The sequence below is a fragment of the Thalassophryne amazonica genome, chromosome 3 (assembly GCF_902500255.1).
Source record: "Thalassophryne amazonica chromosome 3, fThaAma1.1, whole genome shotgun sequence".
NCBI classification, from domain to species: domain Eukaryota; kingdom Metazoa; phylum Chordata; class Actinopteri; order Batrachoidiformes; family Batrachoididae; genus Thalassophryne; species Thalassophryne amazonica.
Window position 1 is genome coordinate 134910492 of NC_047105.1, and position 16636 is coordinate 134927127.

General features: G+C 41.1%; 1 long non-coding RNA gene across 1 annotated transcript; it reads right to left on the bottom strand.

Moving 5' to 3' along the window:
- Positions 1-725: 725 nt before the first annotated feature.
- LOC117508048 lies at positions 726-2122 on the bottom strand. Its single transcript, XR_004559966.1, has 3 exons — positions 2039-2122; positions 1263-1264; positions 726-809 (listed from the first exon to the last, which is right to left on the bottom strand). It is a non-coding gene; the product is annotated as an uncharacterized LOC117508048 (long non-coding RNA).
- Between the last annotated feature and the right edge of the window lie 14514 nt (positions 2123-16636).

Genomic DNA, 16636 nt, shown 5'->3' on the forward strand with positions numbered 1-16636 from the left:
GTCAGTAGCTGGGCTGTTTCCAAGGAGGAGTCAATGTCAGAACATCAACAATTCCACTCCATATTGAAGGCAGGAATTACAGAACCAGTAACTTACAGAAACTCAAGGGGGATGGGGGGCAGACTGGGATCTTTATCATTAGACCCTGGCATCCCTTATGGGGGGGGGGGGGGGGGTAGAATTTTCAGAATTAAAACTGTTCTGAAAGTGAAGTTTCCAGTTTATAGGAGACTCTGTTGATGGACTATGAGACGGCTTGTCTGCAGAAGACCTGGAAGCCTGTTAAAAAGCCATCATGGTAGACACCAGAGTTAACAGTATTCCAGCAAGAAGTCAGGGCCAAATAGTGCAGATACAGAACTCAAACATCTGGAAATATATGGGAGCAATATACTAACACTAGAAATAGCTACAAAGTAACCATTAAGAAAGCCAGAAGACTTTCCTGGAGAACCTTCTGTGGAGAGGTGGACCGACAAAGTGCCTCTTCCAAACTGTACAGAATCTCAGGAAAACATCCAGTTAATCGCCTGCAGTTTGTTTGTCCACCACAGAACATTCTGAACACCCAGGTGAATGTCCTAAAGAATCTGCTCTAGGTACACTTCACAGGGGCTACTGAGGAGCGTCCAGTGAATGAGCCTCCTTGTGTCCCTATTGTGAAAGACTTGACTATAGCAGGTAAGATAATAATTAAACTAGAGTGAAATGGGTAATCAATTTGTTTGGCTCATACAAAATTAGTGGCATTGATTGGATTTTCCCTGCTCTTCTACAGAAGGGCTTGGATATGCTAATCAGTACTATAACTAAGATGTACAGTTGTACGTAAAAGTTTGGGCACCCCTCTGGCCAGTCCAGAATGTTGGACTTGTTCCTCTGCATGAATGCCTTAGTAGATTTTGAGCAGTGTTTAGGGTCGTTGTCTTGAAAGATCCAGCCCCGGTGCAACTTCAACTTTGTCACTGATTCATGAACATTGTTTTCAAGAATCTGCTGATATTGACTGGAATCTATGTGACCCTCAACTTTAACAAGATTCCCAGTACCTGCACTGGCCACACAGCCACACAGCATGATGGAACCACCTCCAAATTTTATTGTAGGTAGCAAGCGTTTTTCTTGGAATGCTGTGTTCTTTTTCAGCCATGCATACTGCCCCTTGTTATGTCCAAATAACTCAATTTTAGCTTCATCAGTCCACAGCACCTTATTCCAAAATGAAGCTGGCTTGTCCAAATATGCTTTAGCATACCTCAAACGACTGTTTGTGGCGTGTACGCAGAAACGGCTTCCTCTGCATGACAGCATCATACAGCATCTCTTTGTGCAAAGTGCGCTGTATAGTGGAACAATGCACAGAGACACTATCTGCAGTAAGATCATGTTGTAGGTCTTTGGAACAGGTCTGTGGGTTGACTATGACTGTTCTCACCATCCTTTGCTTCAGTTTATTTGAGATTTTTCTTGGCCTGCCACTTCTGGCCATAACTAGTACTGTACATGTGGTCTTCCATTTCCTCACTATGTTCCTCACAGTGGAAACTGACAGCTGAAATCTCTGAGATAGCTTTTTGTATCCTTCTCCTAATCCATGATGTTGAACAGTCTTTGTTTTCAGGTCATTTGAGAGATGCTTAGAGGCTTCCATGTTGTCACTCATTAGAAGAGATGCAAAGGGGAGAAACATTTGCAAATGGCCACCTTAAATACCCTTTCTCATGATTGGATTAACCTGTGTAAGGAGGTCAAGGGTCAATAAGCTTACCAAACCAATTTTGTGTTCCAACAATTGATGCTAAATGTATTCAAATCAATAAAATGACAAGGGTGCCCAAATTTATGCACCTGCCTAATTTTATTGAAATAATTATTGCACACATTCTGTAAATACCTGGAACATCGTTTCACTTTTCAAATATCAGTGTGTTTGTCTGTTATATGATATATTTAACTGAAATTTCTGATCCAGATAACAAATGATTTCTAAAGGAAAATCATGAAAATTATCAGGGGTGCCCAAACGTTTGCATACAACTATATCAGGCATGTCTGGATAATGGCTGTGTTCCCAAATCATGGAGACTAGCCAGGGTGATTTTTCCACCCAGGCCGGATAAACCTTCTTACAAAGAACCTGAAGCATTTAGACCTATCAGTCTCACATTGAATTTAATATAATTCAATTTATTTCATTTATATACGAGGGTAGGCTGAAAAGTTCTAAGGCTCACTATAATGCAGTTAATGCATTATTCCTTCATGGGGAGCCTTAGAACTTTCCAGCCTACCCTTGTAGCACCAAATTACAATAAATTTGCCTCAAGGCACTTCACAGAAGTAAGGTCTAACCTTACCAACCCTCACATCATTTCTTTTAAAAGATTTGGAGAAACTAATTGATAGATTTGTTAGAGATGGTGTCCTTAAAAGGTCACCACTCAATGTAAGGCAACATGCATATCAAGCAGGGCTCTCCACAGAGACTGCCCTACATGATCTTATGAGAACTGAGAGAACCCTATCTAGTCAACAGTACGGATTAGGTTGTTTTCTCGATATTCAGGGAGCATTTGACAATGAATCAGTTGATTCTATCAAAGTAGCTCTGCAGTTCAACATGTGAACAGCACTGTCACCAGATGGCTTGTTGCCATGCTTCAGTGCAGAAGGACATTTCATTTGATGACAGTGCAGTGACAATGGCAGTGAAGCATGGGTGTCCTCCAGGAAGTGTTATTTCTCCTCTCAATACCGCTCGATACTGGCCAAAATTGGGTGGTATGGAGCTAAAACTAGCTGAGTCGGTTAAGTTTCTTGGTGTCTGTTTAGATAACAACCTTAACTGGAAGAGACACATAAATGAGAAATGTCATAAGGCAATTCTCAGTTTACAACAGTGCTGTCATATTGTCAGACGATGGAAATGGATGGGGACAGATGGGCAGTTAGTCCCAATGTGATAAGATGGATTTACACTTCGGTGGTAAGACCCATGCTAAGTTATGCTGCAATAGTTTGTGGACCAGAGTGGAGCATGCAGCTGCGAGGGTTATGCTGACTCATGTTCAAAGAGTGGCATGCCTTTGCATCACATGTGACCTAAGGAAAACATCAACAGCACCTTTTAGAAGTACTTCTGAAGTTAGTCCCTCTGGACTCTAGATTGTAGGGGAGGCAATCTCTACATCAGTAAGGTTGCACCAGTTGGGCAAGTGATGAAGACGAGCAGAAGCCAGTCACACCTTAATCAGGGAAAGAATATCAGTGGATCTTCTTCTTTATTACTTACTTATGTTATACGGTAGGAAAGAGATATTCTTTTGTGAACAAATTTAGTACAGTGATAACAGGGAGAGAGTCATGGTCAGACCCTGTGTCGCCGACCGAAATCGGTCCACCAAGCCTTCACAGCGCATGCATTTGAGTCTGACTCTCTATACCCAAAGCATTCAAAGGGAATAATGTAATAATTAACCATCATATGAGAAATTGCCAGTTCTAAAGTCAGTATTAAGCAGAAATTAGGCCGTTTTAAGCAGAAACGAGGCAATAATCGGTGAATTGCTACTGATGCTCTGAAATGACTTAGGCGCAGCAGCACATCAAACTCAGACGTGCTGCTGTCAGATTCAGACGTGCTGCTGTGGTGCTCTGATCAGTCCCCATCTTTTTTATGAAATAATGCGGAATTTATGTGGAAATGATTGCTGTACAAACGCTTCAGATATCTGTCGCTGAGACAGATGATGACTGGAGTGCAGTTTTTATCAGAAATGAGGCGATAATTGGTGAATCGCTGGTGATGTTCAGAAATTATGCTGCTGATGCTCCGAAATAATGCATGCGCAGTGAAGGCAGAGTGGACCGATTTTTAGGTTGGACCGTTCGGTCAGCAACATGGCTCAGAACACAACCTCACCTGTAAGCACTTGTTTCACAGATGGATCATTGATTGGGGGAAAGCCGCAGCTGGACTGTTAATACAACATGATTGCCTATCAGGTTGGATGGATAGAGACGTCTGGACACAAATCCAGGACTCAAACTCACAGCTCTGAATTTTAAGATCATTGCCTGGTTGGTAATGCAGGGTCCGGTACACAAAAAGGCAGTCCAATAACAGCAAACAAATCAGAAACATTAGGTGATAAGGCGTGGTCAAAAAAAACAGGCAGGTGGTCAAAAAACACAACATGGCAAGCAGGACTTGGAACAAACAGGTACAGAGATGGAAGGCATAGAGCACAACGATCTGACAACCAGTGACGTTTATATACACCCTGGTGATGAGCTACAGATTAGAAACAGGTGTGTGGAAAACTCCAGAACAGGGTTTGGCCCAGACAGTGTGCACCGCCCACCACCAAGCACCAAGAGAGACAGACAAGAGAGATAGGGAAAGACAAAACCCAAGCAGGAAAACCCAACAAGAGAAATCACACTCAGAAAAACCAAACCAAAACTAAACTATGCAGAATAAAACAGAACAAGCAAGTCCAAGTCATGATATGCAATGCAAAACGCATTGCATGTCATGCAATGTCATGCAAAAAAAGTGCCACTGTTTTGTGTGAAGAACACTGCACATTGAATTACATAAATCAAATCAACATAAACAAGAGCAATCAGAGATTTCTGACATCTGCCTATCCAGATCCGGATCACCGCCAAAATTCAGTGAAGTCGTCCATGGCCTAATACCTATCTGTGGTGCAAATTTGGTGAGAAGCTGTGAAGTAGCTTTGATGTAATACTTCAAAGCCGATATAAAGCAAAATCTTGATCCAGAATCCAGATCCGGATCACCTCCAAAATTCAGTGGAGTCTTCCATGGGCTAACATCTACCTATGGTGCAAATTTGTTGAGACTCCGTGAAGTAGTGTTGACATAATCCTTCAACACCTCTTCCTTTTACACTATTCCTGGGGGCAGTACTACAGAAGCAATTATGGGTGCAACTTCCTGTTCGGCATGAGATAATAAGAGATGGATTTGGCACTTCCCCGCTACCATACCAGTGGCTTCCACTGGATTGTTTTCTGTTGTGACGCTCTTCCGAACCTTACACAGTTGTATGCGTTTCTTTTATTTCTGTTTAGCACTCTTCTGGTTGTTAAGTGTATCTACTCTGAATCTTATTTAACTACAGTCCATTTGTGAATCGCTAGCGGTTTGCATTCGCTAGTTGCTAGCTTTTGCGAGCTAGGTCGACCCCCCCATGTTACTTTTATAGCTGTTTTTTTTTTTACCTTTTAATACTTCTGTTAGTTTTTCAGTGTAACTGTTGTGAATTTTAGGTCATTATTTTACTCCTGTGTAAATCTTAAGAGTGGCTAACATTTTCGCTAGAGGTTAGCTTGGGTTAGCTAGTTCGACCCCCCCCCCCCCCGTTTCTTTAATACTTCTGTTAGTTTTTTTTTTTTTTTAGTGCAACTGTTGTGAATTTTCAGTTAGTACTTTATTCTTGTGTTAAACCTAGCAGTGGTTTACTCGTAGGAGAGGTTTTTTTCTTTTTTACAGTTTACTGTTCCTACAAGTCTAATACTTCTGCTAATTTTCATTGTAACTGCTGTGAATTGTAACTCATTTATTTACTTCTGTGTGAATCCTGTGTGAGTCTTAGGAGTGGTTAGCTTATTCATTATTGGTTAGCTCGTGCTTGCTTGGCTATACTCTTGAATTTCCTAGTGCACAAAGTACACTACTTTACACCCTCCGTAAATCCTGCATGATGTTGGAAGATAGGATGGCTCTTTTATTGAACCGTGTCCTTAAGTGAGAACACCTTCTTAGCTCAGTGGAGTTAGATGTTACAGGCACTCCAGATGAGGTTAGTGTTGGGCTAGATAGCATGCCCATTAGCATCATCCAAGAAACATCGGCTGTGGAGGATGGCTTTCAGACTGTGCCTATCAATCAATCAATCAATTTTTTTTTATATAGCGCCAAATCACAACAAACAGTTGCCCCAAGGCGCTTTATATTGTAAGGCAAGGCCATACAATAATTATGTAAAACCCCAACGGTCAAAACGACCCCCTGTGAGCAAGCACTTGGCGACAGTGGGAAGGAAAAACTCCCTTTTAACAGGAAGAAACCTCCAGCAGAACCAGGCTCAGGGAGGGGCAGTCTTCTGCTGGGACTGGTTGGGGCTGAGGGAGAGAACCAGGAAAAAGACATGGTGTGGAGGGGAGCAGAGATCGATCACTAATGATTAAATGCAGAGTGGTGCATACAGAGCAAAAAGAGAAAGAAACAGTGCATCATGGGAACCCCCCCAGCAGTCTACGTCTATAGCAGCATAACTAAGGGATGGTTCAGGGTCACCTGATCCAGCCCTAACTATAAGCTTTAGCAAAAAGGAAAGTTTTAAGCCTAATCTTAAAGTAGAGAGGGTGTCTGTCTCCCTGATCTGAATTGGGAGCTGGTTCCACAGGAGAGGAGCCTGAAAGCTGAAGGCTCTGCCTCCCATTCTACTCTTACAAACCCTAGGAACTACAAGTAAACCTGCAGTCTGAGAGCGAAGCGCTCTATTGGGGTGATATGGTACTATGAGGTCCCTAAGACAAGATGGGACCTGATTATTCAAAACCTTATAAGTAAGAAGAAGAATTTTAAATTCTATTCTAGAATTAACAGGAAGCCAATGAAGAGAGGCCAATATGGGTGAGATATGCTCTCTCCTTCTAGTCCCCGTTAGTACTCTAGCTGCAGCATTTGAATTAACTGAAGGCTTTTTAGGGAATTTTAGGACAACCTGATAATAATGAATTACAATAGTCCAGCCTAGAGGAAATAAATGCATGAATTAGTTTTTCAGCATCACTCTGAGACAAGACCTTTCTAATTTTAGAGATATTGCGTAAATGCAAAAAAGCAGTCCTACATATTTGTTTAATATGCGCTTTGAATGACATATCCTGATCAAAAATGACTCCAAGATTTCTCACAGTATTACTAGAGGTCAGGGTAATGCCATCCAGAGTAAGAATCTGGTTAGACACCATGTTTCTAAGATTTGTGGGGCCAAGTACAATAACTTCAGTTTTATCTGAGTTTAAAAGCAGGAAATTAGAGGTCATCCATGTCTTTATGTCTGTAAGACAATCCTGCAGTTTAGCTAATTGGTGTGTGTCCTCTGGCTTCATGGATAGATAAAGCTGGGTATCATCTACGTAACAATGAAAATTTAAGCAATATCGTCTAATAATACTGCCTAAGGGAAGCATGTATAAAGTGAATAAAATTGGTCCTAGCACAGAACCTTGTGGAACTCCATAATTAACTTTAGTCTGTGAAGAAGATTCCCCATTTACATGAACAAATTGTAATCTATTAGACAAATATGATTCAAACCACCGCAGCGCAGTGCCTTTAATACCTATGGCATGCTCTAATCTCTGTAATAAAATTTTATGGTCAACAGTATCAAAAGCAGCACTGAGGTCTAACAGAACAAGCACAGAGATGAGTCCACTGTCCGAGGCCATAAGAAGATCATTTGTAACCTTCACTAATGCTGTTTCTGTACTATGATGAATTCTAAAACCTGACTGAAACTCTTCAAATAGACCATTCCTCTGCAGATGATCAGTTAGCTGTTTTACAACTACCCTTTCAAGAATTTTTGAGAGAAAAGGAAGGTTGGAGATTGGCCTATAATTAGCTAAGATAGCTGGGTCAAGTGATGGCTTTTTAAGTAATGGTTTAATTACTGCCACCTTAAAAGCCTGTGGTACATAGCCAACTAACAAAGATAGATTGATCATATTTAAGATCGAAGCATTAAATAATGGTAGGGCTTCCTTGAGCAGCCTGGTAGGAATGGGGTCTAATAGACATGTTGATGGTTTGGATGAAGTAGCTAATGAAAATAACTCAGACAGAACAATCGGAGAGAAAGAGTCTAACCAAATACCGGCATCACTGAAAGCAGCCAAAGATAACGATACGTCTTTGGGATGGTTATGAGTAATTTTTTCTCTAATAGTTAAAATTTTGTTAGCAAAGAAAGTCATGAAGTCATTACTTGTTAAAGTTAATGGAATACTCAGCTCAATAGAGCTCTGACTCTTTGTCAGCCTGGCTACAGTGCTGAAAAGAAACCTGGGGTTGTTATTTTCTTCAATTAGTGATGAGTAGAAAGATGTCCTAGCTTTACGGAGGGCTTTTTATAGAGCAACAGACTCTTTTTCCAGGCTAAGTGAAGATCTTCTAAATTAGTGAGACGCCATTTCCTCTCCAACTTACGGGTTATCTGCTTTAAGCTACGAGTTTGTGAGTTATACCACGGAGTCAGGCACTTCTGATTTAAAGCTCTCTTTTTCAGAGGAGCTACAGCATCCAAAGTTGTGCTCAATGAGGATGTAAAACTATTGACGAGATACTCTATCTCCCTTACAGAGTTTAGGTAGCTACTCTGCACTGTGTTGGTATATGGCATTAGAGAACATAAAGAAGGAATCATATCCTTAAACCTAGTTACAACGCTTTCTGAAAGACTTCTAGTGTAATGAAACTTATTCCCCACTGCTGGGTAGTCCATCAGAGTAAATGTAAATGTATTAAGAATGATCAGACAGAAGGGAGTTTTCAGGGAATACTGTTAAGTCTTCTATTTCCATACCATAAGTCAGAACAAGATCTAAGATATGATTAAGTGGTGGGTGGACTCATTTACATTTTGAGCAAAGCCAATAGAGTCTAATAATAGATTAAATGCAGTGTTGAGGCTGTCATTCTCAGCATCTGTGTGGATGTTAAAATCGCCCACTATAATTATCTTATCTGAGCTAAGCACTAAGTCAGACAAAAGGTCTGAAAATTCACAGAGAAACTCACAGTAACGACCAGGTGGACGATAGATAATAACAAATAAAACTGTTTTTTGGGACTTCCAATTTGGATGGACAAGACTAAGAGTCAAGCTTTCAAATGAATTAAAGCTCTGTCTGGGTTTTTGATTAATTAATAAGCTGGAATGGAAGATTGCTGCTAATCCTCCGCCTCGGCCCGTGCTACAAGCATTCTGACAGTTAGTGTGACTCGGGGGTGTTGACTCATTTAAACTAACATATTCATCCTGCTGTAACCAGGTTTCTGTAAGGCAGAATAAATCAATATGTTGATCAATTATTATATCACTTACCAACAGGGACTTAGAAGAGAGAGACCTAATGTTTAATAGACCACATTTAACTGTTTTAGTCTGTGGTGCAGTTGAAGGTGCCATATTATTTTTTCTTTTTGAATTTTTATGCTTAAATAGATTTTTGCTGGTTATTGGTGGTCTGGGAGCACGCACCGTCTCTACGGGATGGGGTAATGAGGGGATGGCAGGGCGGAGGAAGCCCCGTAGGGCTTGGTGCCTGGTTGTGGTACCCCGATCACACTCTCCACTGTGAACTATGAATCGGTTCTCCTCCTTGGATTTGACTGATGTGAATTCTCTGAGCCCACGAGTGACTTCCACTCCTGTCTCCAGGCCGAAACGCCGGACTTTAGTCAGGTTACAGATGCTGACTACGTTAAATGTATTCCTGGGACCAGAGCTCCCAACATTGCATCCCATCTTAGGGAGCTGACACTGCAGAAGGGAAGACAGACTAAAGAACATGACATGAGATATAGTCACCAATGATGTCAGGATGAAGCACTCAGAGGTCACAAAAATGGACAGAGAAAGGACTTCTGACCTTATCAGAAAGATGTGTCAGGATCTCTCGTCCCTCCCCTCCTGGGGTAATCATGAGGCGTTTAGCAGGCTGACATCATTAAATAAGTGGCTGGTGCAATTTTGTAGAGAGCAAGGCTTTAGCTTTATTGATAACTGGCCTTTGCTCTGGGGCCGGCATGGCATCCTGATGCCGGGCAGCCTCCACCTTACTGGAGAAGGTGCCGCCATCTTGTCTGTGAATATACACAGAGCTCTACAGGGAGGGTAACATTAGGAATTTACAGCAGGCCATGGAGCAGGTGATTAGAGACCCTGCAAATCTTATGACAAATGTGGATGTGGAATTCATTAGCTTAGCTGGAAATTAGTGCAGAAAATCCACTATGGTGATAGTGTAGTTTATCTGCCAGGGAGGGAAATTCAACATTTTGAAACTGTGGCCTGCTTCCATAGACATGTCCATAAAAATCATAGAGGGATATGCTTTGCAAACGTAATACCCATTACCACATTGGATGATGTTGAAATTGAGGATGGCCCAATGGTTGTTCCAGCAATATTAAAGATTTCATGTCTGCTACCTACAACTCACGTGGAATGTCTCAAACCTAAACCTACTTCTAGACATCTTATATATGCTACTCTGGAATCACCCCTAAACCCAAACAGTCCAGCTGTCAACCCCACTGAGACACTAGTCTGGGTCTGATTAACATAAGATCACTATCCTCAAAATCATTGTTGATTAATGATCTAATTATTGATCATCACTTAGATATGATTGGGTTATGTGAAACTGGCTTAAACCTACAACTGTCCTCCCCTTAAATGAGGCCTGCCTACCAGCATATACATTTAGTCACGTCCCTCATGATGCGAAGCAAGGCGGGGATGTTGCTCTTATTTGTAAATCTAGGTTTAGCTTATTAGCTATTAGGGTCACAAATATAACTTGTTTGAGCATCTGATTCTCCACTCTGCTCAGGATATTATGCATTGCCAAGGTCAGAAAAATAAAAAAATCAGCCGTATTACTTTGTCACTGGCCCATATTCTGAATTCTTCGATGAATTTGGTGCATTCATCTCTAACTTGTCAACTAGTGCCGATAACATTCTGATCATTGGTGACTTTAACATTCACATAAATAAGTCTTCTGATCCCCTCTGCAAATCATTTATGGAAATTGCGGATGCATTTGGATTTCAGCAGTGCATTCAGGACTCGACATACATTTGTGGAAATACCCTGGATTTGTTTCTCACACGTGGTATTGCTGTCACAAATATTGACATCATGCCTCTTACATCAGTGGTCTCTGATCACTCACTTATTAAGTTTACAGTTTCGCTGCCGTGTTTAGTGGAACAACAACCCTATATATCACTACAGCAATACATCAACTCCTCAACTAAGACTGAACTCGAAGCCAGACTGTATACTGATTCACCCAATCAGTATACAGTCCTGTGGATAGTTTAAACTCAGTGCTCAAAACTACACTCGACGTGATTGCGCCACCTTTGTTAAAACTGCGCCCCCCCCCCCCCCCAAAAAAAAAAACCCAGTCACCTTGGTTCAATGATTACCTGCATGACTTCAAGCATAAGGCTAGAGGTCTAGAATGGAAATGGCGTAGTTCAAAATTAGAAGTATTCCACCTTGCATGGCATGATGCTATCTTAGACTATAAGCATGCATTACTGGCTTTAATCAACAAAACAAGCATAACTCAAAGTTCTTGTTTGACATGGTGGCAACACGTATTCATGGACAACCACCTGTAGTTTGCTCTCCTTTTACAGCACAAGATTTTCTGGATTACTTTGAGAAGAAAATAGAAGACATTAGGTTAAACATATCCCACCATGCCTTAACCCAACCACTACACCCTACTATTGAGGTGGATGCCATTACTGAGGTATTACCTAGATTTACAGAATTTGAGAGTATCTCTATAGGCATGCTGACAAAACTCATAACATCAACAAAAAGCACAACCTGCTAATTTGATCCTATACCAACAAAACTGTTTAAGGACCTGTGGCCCACTCTTAGGCTGACTGTGCTGGAAATGATTAATCCTTCTTTAACTTCTGGATCTGTTGCTCTAAAATTCTGGATAAAGTGGTTTCACGGCAGCTCGTGGATTCGGACACCACTATAGTTGTTGTGCTGTTAGATCTCAGTGCTGCATTTGATACCATGGATCATCATATTCTACTTGATATGCTGGAAAATCATTTTGGGATGACTGGGAGTGCCCTTGCATGGTTGACGTCATACTTGACCAGTCATTCTCACTGTGTTTTGTACAATAACACTACCTCTAACCTTAGTGACATGAAATTTGGGGTTCCACAGGGGTCCGTCTTAGGCCCCCTGCATTTCTCCCTTTATATAGCACCCCTTGGCACATATTGCGGAATTTTGGGGTTACCTTTCACTGCTATGCTGATGATACTCAGTTATACATGCTGATAACTGCTGGTAATCTCAGCCACAAAAAATCATTAGAAGATTGCCTTGCATCAGTGAGAAGCTGGATGTCTAGAAACTTCCTACTTTTAAACTCTGATAAGACTGAAATGATGGTTCTTGGTCCAGTGAGACATCGGCATCAATTTGACCAGTTAATGCTTAGGCTAGGCTCATGTGTCATACATCACAATGACAAAGTGAGGAACTTTGGGCTAATTTTTGATCCTATGTTGTCCATTAACCTCCACATTAGAGATATTATGAGGACTACTTTCTTCCACCTGCGAAATATCGCCAATATTCGTCCCATCCTGTCTATGGCCGATGCTGAGACCCTGATTCATGTGTTTGTCTCTTCTAGGTTGGACTACTGCAATATTCTATTTTCTGGTTTTCCGCAGTCCAGCATTAGGGCTCTCCAATTGGTTCAAAATGCTGCTGCCAGAGTTTTGACACGAAGCAGAAAGTTTGACCCCATTACACCCATTTTGGCATCTCTTCACTGGCTTCCTGTCCCACTGAGATCAGATTTTAAGGTTCTGCGACTCACCTATAAAATTGTTCATGGACTGGCACCTCCCTACCTAGTTGACCTATGGATTAGCCCGCGCTTTGCGTTCTCAAGGTGCAAGAGTACTTAGTGTCCCTAGGGTGATTAAAAAGTTTGCGGGTCACAGAGCTTTCTCTTATCTGTGGAATGATCTCCCTGCATCAATAAAACTTTCAGATTCTGTAGAGACTTTCAAGTCCAGACTTAAGACACACTTATTTTTTCCCTTTCTGTGGCTAGCATACTCACATAGTATAGTTCTATGCATTTTACTCTTTTAATTCATTTTATTAGGAAACAGAGTGTGCTGTGGCCTCAACTTTACCTAAATTCTGGGTCTTTTAGTGAAGCTCAGGGCTAGTGGCCGGCGATTACCTTAGTATTTCCTGTTTTTCTTGTTGTTTAATGCTGACAAATTACACTGTATTTCTTGTATTTCTGATGCCTGATTCTGTTTTTTTCCTCTCTGTTTAAGGTGCAGCTCCATCCAGAGATGGGTGTGTAATATTTGTGCTGGATACTCTCCTGTCCTGTGCACCAACAGTATTTCCTGTATAGTCATTTTGTGAATTGTTCTGCAATTTATGTCTGTAGCATGGCCCAAACAGAGGGTCACCCTTTTGAGTCTGGTCTGCTTGAGGTTTCTTCCTCAGAGGGAGTTTTTCCTTACCACTGCTGCACTGGGGGTTAGTCAGGTTAGACCAACTCTTGAGGCTATATAAATGAAAATAAATTGAAATTGAAAAATAGGAAGTACCGGAAGCACCGGAAGTAGCAGTGAGACATTGTTTACTAGCAGTTTTCATTTCCTATACCGGTTTATTTGAAAGTTTATTGTTTTCTTTGCTAAATAATGATCAGCTCCCGTAGGGAATATGTTGCGCTGTTTGTGGTTGTACTAACTACAGACATTATAAACAGTAGAGGCCAAATTGGTTTTTGAGGCGCAAGAAATGCCGCCGCTATCTTGGACCGGTCATCGTAGTGATTCCATCACAAGGCACAGTGAAGGTTTGATTTCATAATCTTGTTTATTTTTATTTTAATCTTTCTATATTAAAATTGCTTTGTTCTTTGTTATGTTTTTGTGTTGTGTAAAGTGTCTTTTAGCAATGTGTAAAGTGATACAACCCCAATTACAATGAAGTTGGGACGTTGTGTAAAATGTAAATAAAAACAGAATACGATTTGCAATTCCTCTGCAACCTATATTTAATTGAATACACCACAAAGCCAAGATATTTAGTGTTCAAACTGATAAACTTTATTGTTTTTGTGCAAATATTTGCTCATTTTGAAATGGATGCCTGCAACACATTTCAAAAAAGCTGGGACAGTGGTATGTTCACCACTGTGTTACATCACCTTTCCTTCTAACAACACTCAATAAGCATTTGGGAACTGAGGACTCCAATTGTTGAAGCTTTGTAGGTGGAATTCTTTCCCATTCTTGCTTGATGTACGACTTCAGTTGTTCAAGAGTCTGGGGTCTCCGTTGTTGTATTTTGCGCTTCATAATGCGCCACACATTTTCAATGGGCGACAGGTCTGGACTGCAGGCAGGCCAGTCTAGTACCCACACTCTTTTACTACGAAGCCATGCTGTTGTAACACGTGCAGAATGTGGCTTGACATTGTCTTGCTGAAATAAGCAGGGATGTCCCTTTGCTTGGATGGCAGCATGTGTTGCTCCAAAACCTGGATGTACCTTTCAGTATTGATGGTGCCCTCACAGATGTGTAAGTTGCCCATGCCATGGGTGCTAACACACCCCCATACCATCACAGATGCTGACTTTTCAACTTTGTGCTGGTAACAATCTGGATGGTCTTTTTCCTGTTTTGTCCAAAGGACATAACGTCCATAATTTCCAAAAACAATTTGAAACATGGACTCATCAGACCACAGCACACTTTTCCACTTTGCGTCTGTCCATTTCAAATGAACTCGGCCCAGAGAAGGCGGCAGCATTTCTGGATGTTGTTGATGTATGGCTTTCGCTTTGCATGATAGAGTTTTAACTTGCACTTGTAGATATAGTGACGAACTGTGTTAACTGACAATGGTTTTCTGAAGTGTTACTGAGCAAACGCGGTAAGATCCTTTACACAATGATATTGGTTTTAAATGCAGTGCCGCCAGAGGGATCGAAGGTCACGGGTATTCAGTGTTGGTTTTCGGCCTTGCCGCTTATGTGTAGAAAGTTCTCCAGGTTCTCTGAATCTTGTGATTATATTATGGACTGTAGATGATGGAATCCCTAAATTCCTTGCAATTGAACATTGAGAAACATCGTTCTTAAACTGTTGGACTATTTTCACTCAGTGGTTCAGAAAGTGGTGATCCTCGCCCCATCTTTGCTTGTGAACGGCTGAGCCTTTTGGGGATGCTCCTTTTATATACAATCATGACACAATTAGTGTCCTTGTTCCCAAACACTCATTGAGTGTTGCTAGAAGGAATCATGACACTCACCTATTTCCAATTAGGTGTTCTTTGAGCATTCATCAACTTTCCCAGTCTTTTGTTGCCCCGTCCCAACTTTTTTGAAACGTGCATCCATTTCAAAATGAGCAAATATTTGCACATAAACAATAAAGTTTATCAGTTTGAACATTAAATACCTTGTCTTTGTGGTGTATTCATTTGAATATAGGTTGAAGAAGATTTTCAAATCACTGTATTCTGTTTTTATGTACATTTTACACAACATCCCAACTTCATTGGAATTGGGGTTGTATATAAATATAATGTATTATTTGTATTAGTATTATAATAAGGTGCTGAGAGTTGCAGAGAGGGTGATTGGCCAAGCTTCAACAAAGCTCCAAAAGTGTCAACAGTCACACACACACATTGTCCGGGAGGAAACTGTAACGGAGGATGTTTTTCTGCTTAGGGAACACATTAAGGAGACACAGTTTGGTATCGACATCTATCAGTCCAACTTGTTGTCAATGGATGTGTCTGTGTTTGTTGACATAAGGCTGCACCACATCACCAAACTCATCTCCCTTGACCTGCAGAAAAAAATAACGAGAAATAAGCTCTGCCAAACAGTCCTCTTTCAGGGCTTTTAGTTGGAAAAATATTTACATGTGTAAATATGATTTGGGGCCGGATGTCCTGTTCTTGTGTTAACTTAACTTGAGAATTTACATTTCATTCTCTCTCTGCTTCGTACAGCCTTGGAACACTCTTTCTCTCTCTGACCTGATATGAAGTTTACTCTGTGATTTATATTTATAATTTATATATATTATCATTTTCTGATATATAACTTTTATCTATTATATATGATATTGATATATGATTGATATATATGAATGATAACTCAGCCACATGGGGTGTGCAGCCAGTACATTCTGAGTGCCGGTCCCAAGCCCGGATAAATGAGGAGGGTTGCGTCAGGAAGGGCATCCGGCGTAAAACAATCCAACCCAACTATGCAGACTAAGAATCGAATTTCCATACCGGATCGGTCACGGCCCGGGTTAACAACATCCGCCACCGGTGTTGTTGCCAAACAGGGTGCCGGTGGAAATTGGGCTACTGCTGGGCGAAGACGAGGAAGAAGAGGAGGGAAACGTTGCCACGAACAGCAGGAGAAGAAGAAAACTACAAGGGTGGAAATGAGAGTGGGGACTTTGAATGTTGGTAGTATGACTGGTAAAGGGAGAGAGCTGGCTGATATGAGAGGAGAAAGGTAGACATAATGTGTGTGCAAGAGACCAAGTGGAAGGGAAGTAAGAGCAGGCGCATCGGTGGTGGGTACAAGTTGTTCTACCATGGTGAGGACAGGAAGAGAAATGGTGTTGGAGTTATTTTAAAAGAAGAGTATGTTAAAAATGTGTTGAGGTTAAGCGAGTGTCTGACAGGGTGATAAGTGTGAAGTTGGAAATTGAAGGGGTGATGATGAATATCA